The sequence below is a fragment of the Mus pahari genome, chromosome 8, assembly GCF_900095145.1.
Source record: "Mus pahari chromosome 8, PAHARI_EIJ_v1.1, whole genome shotgun sequence".
Lineage (NCBI taxonomy): Eukaryota > Metazoa > Chordata > Mammalia > Rodentia > Muridae > Mus > Mus pahari.
Window position 1 is genome coordinate 9,459,067 of NC_034597.1, and position 17,723 is coordinate 9,476,789.

General features: G+C 41.2%; 1 protein-coding gene across 6 annotated transcripts in view; it reads left to right on the forward strand.

Moving 5' to 3' along the window:
• The window catches only part of Thrb (thyroid hormone receptor beta), a 356,182-nt gene that overhangs the window by 85,097 nt on the left and 253,362 nt on the right, over window positions 1-17,723 (forward strand). The window contains exon 1 of one of the 6 annotated variants that reach the window (XM_029541434.1): window positions 644-3,663. The exons of the other annotated variants lie outside the window; for them this stretch is intronic. The gene's annotated coding sequence lies outside the window, so the exon portion shown is untranslated. Of the gene's footprint in view, window positions 1-643; window positions 3,664-17,723 lie in introns of those variants that run through there. 6 annotated transcript variants of the gene reach the window in all.

Genomic DNA, 17,723 nt, shown 5'->3' on the forward strand with positions numbered 1-17,723 from the left:
GGAGGATCTCCCCAGGAATTCCTATCAGGCTTTATTGCTATAAATTGGCACTAATTGTTTTTTGAGTGGTTCACCAATAATGAACCATTTTACACATATACCATTTTACACAACCTTTCTCCAGCTCCCAGTTTGTTTCCTAACTCACCGGCAAGGGATATTTTGAATCTAAAAACATATTGTAAACTTTATACTTGCATCTGCTCTCCCTCTCGACCACAGCAACGCCCTGACCTATACACCTGATCAAACCCTGCCTTCTGATTTGGTTATCAGCCTCTGCCCTATAGGTGCCTTGAATTTAATAGTTCTTGCTGTATGCTGTCCAGTGTATAATGTTCCACAGCAGCCATTCCCTATCGCTTTCCTCTGAGTTGTAACAATCTGAAAATGTTTCCAGGTAGTGTCATACATCTCCTGGGGAACTAAATCCTGCCCAGTAAGAATCACTGATTTATATCAAAGTAATCAGCCAGCATGCGGCATAATAAATTTATTCAACTTCAATTTATTATTATTATGGGATCTTAGCAATAAATCCGGTTAAATCTAGAGCAATCTAATTAATTGCATAATAGTTCACTCTTACTGAGTTTAGAAAAACCAACCCAACCTGTTCTGCCTGGCCCTGTGATTGAAACATGCCTGTAATGAGAGGCACAGTACCAGATCTGCACAGCACGACATATCTGGGCTTATTTTCTTCCACTTTGCCTCCTTCGATAGGGAATTTAAAATTTGTCTGCTTGACCATATAGGTATATAAATTCATTATCTTCCAAGTTTGATTGTTACATGTTGAGATTTATGAGACATTCCACATCCTAACTCCATAGTTCTTGAAATCATCTTGCCTTTAATGTCAGCCTAAAATCATGCTGTCAGACTCAGTTAGCTCAGAAGGCTTTTACAGGGGTTAATGAGGCCAAAGTTGCCGTTTCAATTAGCTTCACAGAAGAAAAACCCAGCTTCCCCACAGTCGATTAAACTGCTAACACTGGTCTCCACACTCAGCCAGTGGCAAAAAGGGAGAAGAGAGCAGAGGGTCTGCCAGCTCAATCCTTCTAGGAGCATTTAGCAGTGACCAGCAGAAGTCCTGTCTCTTTAATGAGCCATGTCAGCTATAGTCCTCCTAGTTCACTGCAGAAACACCACATGTAGGGCTCCAATCAGAGTGGCCTTCCCATCTGGTAAGACCACTGAGAGCAAGACTTGACTTTTCAATTTAAAAATGCATGCATGGATAGTTGCATAAGATACTGCACAAACTTTTAATTTTGTTTTAAAACTGGTAATCCTAGCTCCCTTAAGAAGGTTCATTTTATCCCTGTGTGTGGTTGTTTTGTAATGGTTTGCTTTGAGGACTGCTCTGGAGATCACGCATTGGGCAGACTATGTAAATATATTGGCCTTATGCAGAAGTCTACTTACTAGAATGGGAAGATTCTTTTTAAATATCTTTATTAATTGACATTGAATGCACATGTGTGGAGGTAAACACATGTCACCCTACCTGCGTGAAGATCAGAGGACAACTTCTAGCCATCAAGTCTCTCTTTCCACCATGTGAGCCGAGGTGATTGAAGCTGAGTTGCCAGCTTTAGTGGTAAATGTTTTTACCCACTGAGACATCTCACTGCCCAAGAATGAAGATTCCTATGTATCGTGAAATATAGATTGAGTTTTATGTCTTCTGCTTAGTCTTTGTTTTATATTGTCAAAGGTTGCAACAAAGGTTTACAACAGCTAGTAACTCCAGCTCTAGGGATCCAGGGATTCAACATCTTTGTTCTGGTCTCCTCTGGCACCGGGCACCTGCATTCCCATGAACAACTCCACCCACCCATAAACATGTACACATATTAAATCATTAAAAAGAAAACAAATCTTTGTGAAAAAGAAATTGATACAAACTTCACCTCACAAAAGGCCTCCTAAATACAGGAAGGCTCAGCTGAACACCAGTGGGCAGGCTGGGCAGGCTGGACAGGCTAGACCCAAACATAAGCATGTCCGCCACGTTTCTCCTCATTGATACAACATGGACACAGGAACATGTGGACTCTGACTGGGCTTTCTGTTTTTAGTTTTGCTTTGTATAGTTGACATGGCATGGCTACCACTTTCCCTCACCTACCAAGTGACTGTGCATGTAGTCTTTCATGTCAAAGTATTCACATCCTTCCAGGATTCGGGCATTTTTGAGTAGGCTTTGTGGGCTACGTGCTTTGAGGAAATTGCTTCACTGATACCTCACAATGGCTCCATGAAGCACACTACTTATTCCTGGTGTCACCATATAGATAAGAAAGGTAAAGGAAAGGCTGATTAGCAGCTCGGGACACGATAGCCTCACACCAGGCTGAGGCAGAGTCTGCCCTTGGATCAGGTCTGTGTGAATCCAGAGCCTGTGTCTGCTGTGCCACACTAAGATCTGAGGAATCACAATTACCAAGGCTTTGAGTTGTTCTTTTTTTATTCCAAGTTTGTATGACTTTATTTGTGTGTCATGCTTGCTTTAAGAACAAATAAAAATGATACCGAAATACTGCTCATTTCATCTGAACTTAGAGTCCCTAGAGTACTACCCACCTGGTCTAATTTAACCAACAGCTGGGCTTTTATCGCCAGCTTTCTTGTATCTTAAATTTGAAACTCAAGGCTCATTCCTGTCTTGAGTCATTGTATTCTACCATCTGTGACATTTGGGGTACGTATAACATGTGACTCAATAATGTTTTAAAGGATGAAGTTTGTGCTACTTCCTTTAGAAGACTATAAATATAAAATGATAGAGAGTGTCAAACTGTAATTACACTGAGGGTCTTAGTAACCTCATAACCCACAAGAATACAATACCAGGAAAAATGTCAACTACGACCATCAAGAATCTCATTTGCTGTTTCCATTTTTGCAGCAGGTTGATGGAAGGAATCCGATAGGCTGACACTTTTATAGAGGATGCTTTAAGGCTCTCATAAGCCTCTTGTTCTTTCACTGGTTTTATTTTTTATGGAGAAGTATATTTTCTGTCTTTGGGATGATTTGAACTGTACTACAAAGTAAATGAAAATGTGTCTTGTTGACTCGATGATGGCTCTACAAGACACATATGTGAGTTGAGGAAAAAGCCCTTTGGTATAACCATGGTTGTTTACAAACACATGCCATAGTTAATTTTTAATACTGTTGTGTGTGTGTTTTTTTTAATGCATCTAATCACAGAAAAAAATGTGTCAGGAAGAAAGGGAAGCTGGGTCTCCAGCATGTTTGGCTTTCTGTTAGCTGGAAATCAACATACAAATGTAGTGGCAGACAGGCTTGCTCACATTCTCCCCCACGTGCTCACACATGCACGGGGTGGTGCACAGCGTGAACCTGATCACAGAGTGGCACTCTAGCCAAATGCTAAGCATGTGTCAGGATGTGGTGTAATGACATGTGACACAATGCTGTGTCATTCATTCTGACAGAGGAAGGAAAGCCAAGGGACAGCCAGTCGTGAAACACGGGCTCCCCTTCCAGAAGTGAGAGATCTGAGTCACAGGGTGAAAAACAAGATTTATTCCAGTGCTGCTTCCTTGTCGTTGGTAAACTGATGGGTGGGTGCATATCTGTTCACCTATCAGAGAAAGGAGGACAACAGAAAATTTTAACTATCAGGTAAATATATCAATATTTGACTATTTCTGCCTTATAGGTCAAAATTCATTAAAAAATACATCAGCAAATCATAGAATTAAATTTACAAGAAAAATACTTTTTAAAAATCTTCCTTGGGTTTCTGCTTTTGTGTTAAAGACAATTGTACCTTTTATCATGTAAAAAGATGTAACTTTTAGGGTGGAACCTGGCTGGCACAAATAACTGACTTATGAATCCAATATTTTTTATTGTATCTATGAGTTATGGGCTGAAAGTGAAGGATAAAGCAATTTTTTATCATAACAAAATTCACCAAAAATGGGAATGAGAGAAATTTCTGGGTCCATCAATATCTTTTACCTGTAGACAGAAGCCAGTTCTGGGGGAAAAGGTGGTTAAAAAGAAATTCTCCTGTGTTTAAGGGTATCAGCTTCCAGGGAGTGGGTTCAGACCACGGGTAGTGACTAAGTCTACTGAGTGTGATCTGTTTATATCAGAGTTCTAGAGACTGAAATTAGCTCTTGATTCCCACACAAGTTGGAGTGTATTTGAAATTATCTTTCTAAAATTGTCACACTAAATAAATAGCATTTTCAAATAATGAAGAAAACTGTGGAGTTTCGTCTGGTTTCTGACCTTGAAAATATACACATGAGTGAGTCTTAGTGAGAATAAAGGGGGGGTGCTTTCTATCAGAACAGCAATCTGCAGGCCCAGGAGCCTCCCATAACCTTTCTTTGGATCATTAGAGTGTTGAATATGCAATCAGGCAATCAGTAGAGTTTTCAGAGCCAGAGACAGCCACAGTTTTGAAGGACGTTTCTGTGGGCCATAGAGAAGGCCATGGAAATGCCCATGTTCCCACAAGAGGACACAGCTATCATAACTGGGTGCTTATTGGACTTGACTTCCTTCCTGCGGACAGTGCCTAATACTCACTGCCAAAGTTTGTTTCCTTTGAGCTCAGTTTATCTGAAGTGGCCAAGATCTTCAGATGTGTTAATATCATGGATTAAGCTCTGTAATTGATTTCAGTCCAGTGGCTAGTCCAGCAGACCTAAGAATGTTAACGCCATCAGCTCAATGCCTGAAGGAGAGTCTTACTAACTCTGTCTGCACATTGCATTTGGAGACTGGGGGCACCTCACTGTTGCCCTATTTATCAAGAGATTAAACTTAGACGTGAGCACCTTCATTCTTGTCTACATGCTCGCAATTGTCTGTACTATTCAGTGGGAAATTCACACTCTCCTTTTCCTAATGATCTTAAATTGATTTCTTTTCTGCCTTACAATTGTTGATGTGTGTGATCTTAACAATATAAAACTATTATTGGGACAGAAAAATTATATGGGTCTGGGAAGCTGGCTCCAGTGTAAAGACCTGAGCACGTGTCCCCAGCGTCCACCTTAAGGGCTCTGCACTGCACACCTGTTACCCGATCCTGCAGTGCACACCTGTAACCTGATCCTGCAGTGTACACCTGTAACCCAATCCTGCAGTGCACACCTGTAACCCGATCCTGCAGTGCACACCTGTAACCTGATCCTGCAGTGCACACCTGATCCTGGCAAGGCAGAGACAGGAGGATTCCTGGAGCTCACTGACAAATCTAGCCTGTTTCCTGTCTTTTACTACTTTGTGGGTTCTCCTTTACTCCATCTCTACTGACCTTAGAAAGCCTTTAGCCACTGAGCACCTGTCAGCTCCTGGTAGCCGATATAACCTTTTCATGTTTATGATTTCCATTTGAAAGCTTGCATTTTGTTACTAATGAAGAACACCGCCAGGCAGTTTTGAAATGACAGATTTCATTTTACTCAAAGATCAGCCAGCCAAATACAGACTCTGCATAAGCACAGTGTCAGGGACAAGTGATGTTCAGTGAAGAAAGCAGACAGGACAGCTGGCACTCCAGCCACACCGGTGCCCTCCAGACCTCTGTCCCTCTTCCTTCAGCACCAGCAGTGCGTGTGGCTCCTTGCCCCCAAGGTACTCTGAGCATCACTAAACCAGTGTTCTGGAGTAGAGCTTTCAAGAAAATGACTTCATCAAGGATATTCTTGGTAAACTAGCTAGTTTTCCTCACTGCAATAATGTGGTATAAATGTTCAAGATCCACTCTTTCTTTCTAGTGCATGCCAAAGTCTTACTCAAAACCATGGTACCATAGTAAAAAAAGACAGATAAGGTCAATGTTAGTCTCCTTAATATCCTAGAGGAGCCTGTGGGGGTCCTGGAGACCTCCCACCATGTTTTGAGCTGAATCCAGGTTTGACAAGTGCTGGCATGTTAATTCTTATGCCTCTTTTGTAGTAGTAGTAGTAGTTGTTGTTGTTGTTGTTGTTGTTGTTGTTGTTCTGAGTATGGCTTCTGGGAACATATGGAGCATCCCTCTGGAGACTGGCTTTTGTGTACTAGCTGTTTTTTCCAGTACATGGGTTTGGATTTCTCTCATGTATGTTACCACTCACTACATTATCTCCTGTTTTAATTTTTAAAATATTACATAAAAACTGGAGAGAGGTGTCAGCAGTTGGAACTGTGTTCTGCTCCCGCTGAAGAGTAGAGTTTTGCTTCTGGCACCAACATCCTCCAGCTCATCCACATGTAACTCCAGCTCTGTAGTATCTGACGTCACCTACTGGACTTCCTGGGTACTGCATGCATTTATAGGCCTATACATAAAAACACACACACACACATAAATTCCCATGATTTTAAAAATAAAAATTTACAGCAATGATTCCTATCCTATATAATTACTTTTACCAAGATCTTTCTTATTGAACATGATGCCATTACATCTTCTAGAAAGGTCTGTTATGCTATTTATAGATCTAACTCCTACATCATAACTGCTAGATGACATTGGAGTCTTTGTTCCAGGATTAATATACATCTGTGTGGATTCTGAATTGTCACTGTTGTAACCATTTCCTTAAAGAAGGTCACTCTGAGTTCTAAGTTTTCTTCTCCCAATTTTCTTTGATGTGGCTTTCCAACTTTACACCTTGGTGAGTGAGCTCACGCTCACTCTCTTTCTGGGGGAGGTTTGGACATATGCACCAAAATCTTAAAAGACAGAAACATTTTGGTCAGGAAGTTCTGTTTCTGAGACTTATCATATAGGTCATTTGGACATCAGGAATGAATACAAAAATCAGTGTACAGTTGTATCCTGTGTGCCACTGTGCATAGAAGCAGAACCTGGAGAGAGCAGCCTTTTCGGTTTTGCTGTTTGCGGCAGGCAGTTTTGTTCACACACTGAGGGAGGAGCCAGGCTCCTCATGCATGCTAGGGAAGTGCTTTTTCACAAGCCAAGCCACAGTGGCAGTGCTTTATAATTTACTTTGACATGGGATCTTCTTAGTTGTTCACACTAACAACTAACTCTACATAGTTTCAAACTCCAGCATCACTTGAACAGATAATTATCAGCGTAAGTTATGATATCTTTTCATGAATAACTAGTTATTTTGTATCCTAATTTCTATTAAATTATACATTTTATATAATTATATTCATCAAAATGGGTGTGATAAGGATATAGGTGATCTTTATTTTCTTTAAATACTTTTTCTTGTCTACTTTAATAGAGAAAGATGTGTTGGTACAAAGAAAAAAAAAGGAGGAAAAGTTAGAGGATATAAGTTGAAATCTCATCTCAAATTAAATGTCGGGATAGGCCAATACAGATCAGCTAACGCATTTGACACAGTAGTCCTGGGGAAGCTCAGTCTGGCCTCCAGATGTGGTTCAGTGGGACCTGGGGCTGTAACACATTGACCTCACAGGGTTACTAGCTCTAAAGAACACACAGCAGCTGATTTGATCTGATGTCTGCAATGACCGAAAATAGAGTCCTACAGTTCTGAATAGGCAGTCTGAGCAGGCAACAGAGCAGCCACAGCTGGATGGTTCTGATGGAGCCCCATTCTCTCTCAGCAGCCTCCTTGACCATATGCCATGTATAAAGACACACTTTTGCCAAATACCTTGCCCAGAGTTTTTCTTTCCTCAGCTTTCCTGCTTCAAACTCTGCTTTCTTCTCTCTTGCTCTGGGCTTTGGCAGGCAGACCTGAGAAAAAGACAAAACCTGCATGGCAGGTAGCTAAGCTGTACAAGTTCAGCTTTACTCCTTCCTCCTCAAGCTATCAATGGGCCATTTCCTCTATGAAGCAGAGCTGCTTAGATTTGTGTGTCATGCTGTTATGTGAGGCTGCACTCCAGAATTTCTGGTTCTAGCTGGCTAGCATGGACCTGAAAAACCACATTTGAAAAAAGTTCTCAACTGGTGCAGAAGTTTCTGGTCCCTGAGCCACACCACCAGCAAATTAGCATGATCAGAGAGAGCCAGCCAGCACAAGGGATCAAGGAATACTGCATGGTTTACTTGAATTTGGAAATTGAATGGTGATCACTTTAAGACCGACTGTCTCTTGGCAGGAAGCTAGGTGGCAGTGGGGACAGGCCTGACATTGGTACAAATAGTCTTTCTAATAGTAGTGGTATTACAATGGCTGTAGCACTATGGCAATTGTGATGATTAATAATGAAACCAGTAAATAACCAAGGACTGTTTCACCTTCTGTGTCATGACAAAATTTGTGAACATGGTCATGCCAGAAAAGAATCAAGACTTGGGGTTAAGCAAAGGGGAGATGTTCACTGGCCAAAGTGATGAGCCCACAAGTGTGAAGACCAGAGTTCAGATCTCTAGAAACCCACATAAACACTGGGTGGGTGTGACAGCTGGCCTGCATCTCCAGACCATAAAGATGGAGACATGGAATCCCTGAGCAAGCTGGCTAGCAAGACGAGCCATAGGGTAGGCTATGGGCAAAATGGAGAGAAGGAAAAGGAAAAGTGGTAGTTAGAACGGTTATAACTTACAACCTTGGGGACACAGACACACACACACACACACACACACACAATAATAAAAGAAAAGAAAAAAAAAAACAGAAAAGATGAGGAACTCTGAGATGCACCAGAGCCACAGAAAGCCATGAGTTTGGAAGATGGCTTTTCAATGTTACATTTGCATTTACTGTACCAGACCTTACAACTCAGCGCGAGTTGCTCCCTTCTCTCCTGTGGGGATTATTTGTCTTTGGCTAATAGTTTCAGTCTAGTCATTTTTATAGCCCTGCATATTATCAAATGGGTTTTTATTGCTCAATCTACCTACTCCCTTTCTCAACCTATTGCACTCATCCTGCCTTTAGAGGCCAACTGTAAACTGAAATGTAGATAAAAGAGATGGTGTTTTATTTTTCTTTCTAAAAATCCCATTTGTGTTTTTCCTTCTCATGTTAAGTTATGAATTCAGTAATTGGTAGTTAATTAGATATAAGTGCTATGCTGTCAGACATTCTGGGTTATTCATGTCTCTGCAGCCATCTTCATCTGCCCTTCATTTTTCAAACACCAGACCTATAATTATGCCAGAAGCCATCTAAGCCAGAGAATATTTTGCATTTCCTTATTGCTACCTACAGAGATTAAGGTTGCAGAAAATGTTGGACTTGAAAAATGAATTTTAACCCCATTTTGGTGGACAACTCAATACAACAAAATTAGAGGTATCTGAATCACAGATTTCAAAGTTTATTGAAACAGCTCTAAATCACGTGAGCTGACTATTGGCTCTAGTGCTGACAGACTTTGCAGATCACATAGATTTAAGATTTAAAATGAAGATGGCCTTGTTTGCACAGGCCTGAGGCCCATCCTCACTTCTCTGCCCAGTTTTTGCCGTGTATCATGCTTCTGTCTGTCTACCAAACTCTTCTGCTACTGCCCTGCGTATTTGTCATAAGCTTCTAGAGCTTTCTTTTATATCTCCTTCGCATGTTGCTTTAGGAACAGTGTTCTTGCACAGATTCATTGGCACACTAACTCTGTACATGTGCCTGGGGTAGGAGGAGAGATACATTATGTTTTGTATGAAAAAAAAATCTTGGCCCAAAGATTGTGTTGAAAATGCCGGTCTTTGTTTGCAGCCAAGTGTTAATCTTTCTAAAAATGTCCCTCGCCCTGAAGGACAGCCAAAAGGCAGCACCCTATTAGAACCTTGGGTTCAGATTGCAAATGTGTTTGGCTAGCTCTCTGTTGAGGTTCAAATTTGCTTGGAATTATTTTAAATATTTGCGTGGAAGTGCTGATATTTACTAGCTTGCCACTGATAAGTACCCACTAATGAATACCTTGGCTGATGGCTCTTCGTTCTCAGGCTCCTGTAAGCACCAAACAAATGTAATTTGTTCCAGTGAAACACTTTGTCCAAGAAGCTGTCGGCCTTAGGACTAGAAAATGAACTGAGGCTGATTTTTAGATTCACATTTCAGTAGAAGAACTGGAGAGTTCTCGGGAAGTAACTCACATCCTCTGCTCCCTCCATCTTTTTCCTTTTGTAGTTCTGTTTCCAGATGACTTATGTTTAAACTGGAGACAAGCTGGGTGATACAGGGAAGTGCCATGTAGGAATAGGGCTGCCTGGGACTGTCATATTTAGCTCATGCTCTGGACAAGGTGAGTGATTTCTCTAATGCTGGTGCAATGGACGTGGAAGTGAAAAGCAAGGTCATTTGTAAACCATTTTCCAGCAAGAAGAATGTGTGGATGCGAAGCTCTGTCACAAGACTCTGATCCACTCCTTTGCCTGCCAGTTTTGCCCTCTGCATGTTTCAAGCTCAATGTTGACAAAATATTATGCTTATTTAGAAGTCATTTTTAACAATCAAGGTTTGAGTTGCCCATCCTTTCCTTCTTTCGTGTTTCTTTGCCCAACTCCAATCTTCTTTTTGAAAAATAAGGGTTAATTATTCATAATTATCATACAGTATATATTCGTCAATTCTTCTATGCATTCTATGCATTCCAATATAAGCAGCTATCATAAAAAATACCCTTGGCTCTGATGATTTTTTTTTCTGGAGAAACTACTGTGATTTACAGCAGCTTGGACACTCGAGGGGGGAATTCTTCTTTGGTCTGTTCTACCAGCAGAAAATTTATTATCTGTATGTTATTGGAGCTGGTCTTATCAGCAGTGATCTTGCTAAAACCTGGTGGGTTTAGCTCCCCTTTGAACAATGCTCCCCCCCCCCCATCCAGGACTGTGTGAGGTCAATTCTGTATAAAACAGACTTGCAAAGGGGCTGTAATTATGCATGTGTAAAAGGGTCCCCTCTATCACAGATGTGAATACTGCCAAGGAGACTACAAGGACTATGTATGTGTTTGAATGACTTAGGTCTTATGTGGTGCTATGTGCCTAAAAATGAGAGGACAAAGGAGATAGGAACATGTGTCTAGGCACCTGCTGATGACCTATAACATTTTATGGGTTTGGTTTCAGAAACTTAAGAGTCAATTTTTAAGCACCTGTAAGGTCAAGTTACAAATCTCATTGATGAGGCTTGTATGGACTACTCTGAGGGATGGTATTTCAAGCTAAACTTCATCCTTTTTCCTTTGCAAACCCAATGCTCACAATCTTCCAGAATACCACCTGTTTGCTTTCAGGTCTCATTCTACCTTACTTAAAAACTGATTGAAGCTTACTGTACTGGCTAATTTTGTGTCAACTTGACACAGGCTGGAGTTATCACAGAGAAAGGAGCTTCAGTTGGGGAAATGCCTCCACAAGATTCAGCTGTAAGGCATTTTCTCAATTAGTGATCAAGGGGGAGGTCCCCTTGTGAGTGGTGACATCTCTGGGCTGGTAGTCTTTGGTTCTATAAGAGAGCAGGCTGAGCAAGCCAGGGGAAGCAAACCAGAAAAGAACATCCCTCCATGGCCTCTGCATCAGCTCCTGCTCCCTGACCTGCTTGAGTTCCAGTCCTGACTTCCTTGGTGATGAACAGCAGTATGGAAGTGTAATAAACCCTTTCCTCCACAACTTGGTTCTTGGTCATAATGTTTGTGCAGGAATAGAAACCCTGACTAAGACACTCGCCTTAAATGATATTAGCAAAACACGTTTTAAAATGTGTGGTTAGCCTACTGATTCATGAGCACAGGAGGTCTATGCATCTTCTGATATCTTCCTCAATTTCTTTCTTCAGAAACTTGGAGTTCTTGCTATACAGGTCTTTCGCTTGCTTGGTTAGCTTTACACCAACATATTTTATATTATTTGTGGCTATTGTAAAGGGTATTATTCCCCTAAATTCTTTCTCAGCCTGTTTATCATTTGTATAAAGGAGGGCTACTGGTGATTTTTTGAGTTATTTTATATCCAGTCACTTTGCTGAAGGTGTTTATCAGCTGTAGGAGCTCTCTGGTAAATTTTTTGGGGTCACCTATGTACACGATTAGAGCAGCTCTGAATAGCGATACTTTGACTTCTTTCTTTCCAATTTGTATCCCTTTGATCTGTAACTGTCGTCCTGTGCCAGCTAAAACTTCACATCCTAGACTGAATAGACCCGGACAGGCTGGGCAGCCTGGTCTTGTTCCTGATTTTAGTGGAATTGCTTTAAATTTCTCACCATTTAATTTGATGTTGGCTATTGGCTTAGTGTATATTACCTTTACCTTTATTGTGTTTAGGTATGCACCTTGTATCCCTGATTTCTCCTTTTATCATAAAGGAGTATTGGATTTTGTCAAAGACCTTTCTGGCATCTAATGAGATCATCATATGTTTTTTTTCTTTCACTTTGTTTATGGAATATTAAATTGATGGATTTTTGTATGTTTAGCCATCCCATCATTTCTAGGATGAAGCCATGATCATGGTGGATGATGTTTTTGATATGTTCTTGGATTCACTTTACAAGTATTTTACTGAGTATTTTTACATCAATGGTCTTAAGGTAAATTGTATAAAATTTTCTTGATTGAGTCTTTGTGTGGTTTAGGTATCAGGGTGACAGTGGCCTCAGAAAATGAGTTTGGCAGTGTTCCTTCTGTTTCCATTTTGTGATCCTGTTCCTTTAATTTTAGGGCATAATTCCAATATCAGAGTCATAGAACCTGAACACATATCTTCCCTGAGTACAGAGGAGCTCAGAGGCTCTAGTGCAGGCTATCCAGGTGGCAAGGCAATGTCCCCCCTCCACTCAAGGCCTTCTTATGTGTGCCTCTCTACAACATGGCTCCAAACGTACCAGTTAGCACCATAGTGAGCAGCCCTAACAAGCTTCTGAGGTGAACCTCACTTCATGGATCTCATCCAATGGAAGAGGAAGAAGAACTCAATGCTGTGCCATTGTATCCACAAAGGAAACAGTGTTTTCACTCAAGTGCTGGGATAACCCAGGAGAGGGACACATGCTAGTGTCTGGGTCCCACCCACCAGTATTCTGGTATGATTAGTCTGGAAAATGTACCAGCCTTGGGGTTGTGAACGTGGCCCACATGTCTTTAAGGGGTGTCTATGACTGAGAACCAAGGTCTGAATCAAAGTGTGTGTGTGTGTGTGTGTGTGTGTGTGTGTGTGTGTACTTAATTCACAAACAATATTGCTCAGCTATTTAAAGTTTACAATTTAATGTGTATAAAGCATTCAATTCAATTTAAAAATATTCCTGGAGTTGTGTCACTACTACCAATCTGACATTTTCTTAACCTGCCGAAGAAATCTAGAATGTCACTTTCAGCCCTGCTTGGCAGCTCCTGCTCTGTTTTATGACAGCATAGGTCAGCAGGTTATGGGAATTTTGTGTAAGAGAAATCCTGTAACCACATGTTTTGTTTACCCACTCACCAACGGATGGAAATCTTAGTAGTTCTGCTTTATGGCTGTTATGAATGCTACTGCTACAAACATTTGGTGCAAATCATTATGAGGACATACATATCCATTTCCCTTGGGTATATACATTGACAAGTGAAAGAGCTGACATATGTTAATGTTGTATTTAGCTTCTGAGGCACTGCCAGCCTGTTTCTCCAAACAACCACACTGTTTATATTACCATCAGCAGCACACGAGGGCTCTGAGCCCTCTCTATCCTTGCCTTGTTTATAATCTTTCTTTTTAATGGTAGCCGTTCTAGTGGATATGAAGAAATATTTGTCTCCTGTCCTAGACTTTTTTCCTTTTTTCCATGACAAAATACTCCAACAAAAGAAACTTCAAGAGAGAAAGGGTGCCAGATGTGGTGGTGTACACCTTCAATCCCATCATCCATCTGGAAGCAGAGGCAAGTAAGTGTATCTCTGTGAACTTGAGGCAGGCCTAGTGTACACAGTGAGGGTCCGAACAGCCAGGGCTACATAGAGAGACTCCAAAGAGAGATCAGGGTGGATCAGGAATATTTGGCTCATTATTACTCCACGTTATCACTGCAGGAAAGTCAAGGTGGGCATTGGGAGCAGCTGGCCACACCCACAGTTAGAGCAGAAGGGGAATTCATGTGCATGTGCTTGCTCACCTCCCACCCTTACACAGCCCAATACCCAGCATAGGAGATGGAGTCACCCAAAGTGGTCTGGTTCTTCTCATGTTAATCAATGTAATAAGACAATCCCGCAATGACATGCTCACAAGTGAACCTGAGCTAGACAATCAGACCCTTGTGAATCTTTTCCTAAACGATTCTAGATTGTATCCAGTTGACAGTTTAAGATCGTCTGCTCATTCTTCATATGGGCTGTCTTTTCATAACTAAGGAGTATAAATGGAGATAAAGAGTATGTATTTCAGACACACACTTGTTGTATCTGATTTGTTAACTTTTTCCTCCATCCTGGGCTTTGCCCTCTCTCTCATGCAGCTCTGATCTGAGACACAGAAGTTTTTAATATTGATGAAGCCAAACTAGTTTATGTTGATTTACTTATTATCTTTTAGGTATCCTTCCTGTAAAGGCTTTGAAACACTCGAGCTTTACTCCTGTATTTTCTTCTAAGAATTAACACTTAAACAGTTAACATTTTTTGCTACTCTTCAGTGAATTTTTTCCTGTATAGTGTGAGAGAGATCTTTATTCTTTTGCATATGTATATCTCTGTGAGTTTTAGAGTAGTTACCTCAGCAATAGATAGACAGTATCGTGCTGAAAGTCATATGTTTTATGAACTCCCTGGGACACGACAGATTGGACACTTAAACCAATAATGAGCTAATTACCAGAAAGTTCTCGTGTGTTCTCTCTCTCTCTCTCTCTCTCTCTCTCTCTCTCTCTCTCTCTCTCTCTGCAATTTCTTAAACTCCATACACTGGGAATATCCAAAGGACACATTGAGACAGCACACTTCTGGGAATGTTATTAGGTAATAATGCTGATAATTATATAAATATGATTATGTTCATTTTACCATGATGATGATGATGGTAAGGATGAAGAAGAAGAAGATGTTGATGATGTATTTGGGGAAAATGAGAGAACAGGAGAAAGGAATTGGGTTTTAAAATGGAAAAATGGAACAGCTTAACCAGTCATCTTAAAGAAGAATAAACAAAATATCAGAAACCTATCAGGTTTGGAATTGAACTAGAGTAGGAAATACTTAGATCATAAATGTAAGTGGAGGTGACTATCTTTCTGGATACTTTCTAAAATATTAATAAGAGCGCTTGTCATGGCTTAAAAATGAAATATTTTAGCTGAATCTAATAATTCCTAGCACTTGGACAGCTTATGCAGGAGGATTAAATACCTGAGAAGCCTTAGCTATATAGCAAGTTTCAGTTTAGTTTAGGTATCTGAGTTACACTGATAGACTGAACACCAGTGAAAATGAATAGGAAAGGGGCAAAAGGATAATGTACCCGACCTCTGTCTGAGACACGCCTGCACTTTTTGCTATATAACTGCTTTAGGCCAAGCACAGTGGCCTCCCATAAACATCTTTGCTTTTCTAGCAGCAGATGAGAGTTACTGGCCAGGCTGCCTTAGATTTGCCTAAATCATCCCAGCAATACTTGGCAAACTCCCAGGCTGTGCATTCATCATGCTAAAATGAAGAATTGGGGGCAGTATTCTTACTACAACTTTCTTAATTCCAAGAGTTTAAAATATATATAGTTTTTTTTTTTTCCAGTAAATGGATTGGGAAGGTAGCTGGGCACCAGGACAAGAGAACATCTGTGTTAAGCTGTAACCTGAGATAGCTCATAACCCTTGCTTCTTGGAGCCCTAGGCCCCGAGGATTCAGCATTTTCCCAGGTTCCGGGACTTCTCTAATGAGGCTCATGCATTTTAGACCTAACATGTTTTGTAGGCTGTCTCCAAAAATGAATATTCTCTACAGTGACATCTCAGATACCAATTAGCATAGAAGTCTGGTTAGACCACCACTGTGCTAGGGAGGAGCTAAGGAATCCTGGGAGTATTGTGAAATCAGATAGGGGAGGCTCCCTCAAATGTCTTCCATCTGGAGAGAGGGGCTGAGGGGACTCCTTCCTCTTCATAGCCCTGATACTGGTGATAATGAACTATGAAGCATTCTGCTCAGACACAGTGAGTTGTTGCTTTGTCCATCTTCCTTCCCATGATGTCCCAGCAAAAAAGAGCTGCTTTTACAGTCGGCATGTGGGTTTCGATTTCAGTGATCACTGGAGACATCACTGAGTGGAGACACCACTGGGTTTACCATGCAAGTGTAGCCTTGGGACAGTATCTCTGCTTCCTTCTTCCTACCAGATCATCCATCAGTGGTGAGATTGTCACCTACCTGCAGGTCACACCCGTGAGGAAACTTTCCAGCTGCCCCTGGTTATCTTTAACTTGAGAAAGCCTTTCCAAGTCCCTATTGATTCAACTACATCATCACTCTTGGCCATAGAAAGAGTGGCAAGGATGCAGTTGCCCTCAGTGGTCGCCACAGGACCGATGCCTGCTTGTTGCGTGCTGGTCATTGCTGCAGCTATTTTTATAAATCCTTCCAAATGTCTTTAATCCTCCCAGTGGAGTGTATTTTCACGTTGCTTCGGTCGGTGTCTCTAGACTTTGGCAGGAGATTGGGAGAAGGAGGCAAAGAGAATCAAGATAGGAAGTGGGTGTGTAGAAAGATCCTTAAGAAAGCCTTCCTCTCGAATTCCATTAGAAAACAACAGGTTGAAAACAAAGCCCATATCTGGCTGAGAATCTGAAAGGCAAGTTTCAGCATGAGTGAGTTTTTAAGAGCCTCAAAGAGGGGTTAAAATGAAATTCTGACAACCTTAACTGCATCTCTTTCTGAAAGCATTGCTGTAATAATGAGAGGAAAAGTCTTGGCAGCCACATATTATGCTACCTAACAATATTTTATAATTTTGACTCAGTGGGGGCACTTGCCCTTTTATAGACTCAACACTGCAGTTTGATTGCCTGCCTGGCCATAGCAATTGCCTGAGACATTAACCCATACATGGGAAGCATAGTCGAGATCTGTTGGGCTTGGCTGTGTCCCCTCCAGAGACAGGATGTCTGTGAGTCAGTGAGTTCTATGGCAAGGACTATATAGTATCTCTGGGCTCTAAGCTGTCACCAGAGTCCATATTGATGCTTAAGGCCTAAAGAAATTCTGATGACCAGGCCTTCTGGAAGAAGAACCTGGGTTCCTTATGTGTGTCAGGAAAACTCTTTCCACACTCATGTCATGGTCTCCTTTAGAATATTCTAGAACTGACACAAAGTGGTGAAAGAGATTTGCGTTTCAATTTTGTTCTTAGCAAGTTATAGCTGAACAATTGTGATTTGGCTAGTCCAGGGCATCTTGGTAGGTGATGCAAGCTACCAGAACCAGCCCACAAGGTGACTTTCCTAGAAGAGTGGGATTTGGTTTCCAAAAAGAGTAGCAGCCTTGGTCAAAGTGGCAACTGCTTTAAACTTTAAAACTACACTCTGGAACTAGTCCCAGCTCAGCAGCATGAATGCTCTCTGAACTGAACAGGTAAAGAACAGGGCAGGGTAGAGGACAGTGTGGGGCCCAGAAAATGAAACCTGGTTCCCCAATTTCAGACATGGGTGTCATGTACAAATTTTGTCCCATCGATTCCAAAGCCCCAGCTTTTTCACAACTTTTTTTTAATGTTGGTAACTATTTCTCAATTTTTACCCCGTGCCCCATGGCCCACATAAAACTGTTTCTTGGCCCATAGGCCATCCTGGGTTCTGATGTGTGCTGCTATTAAG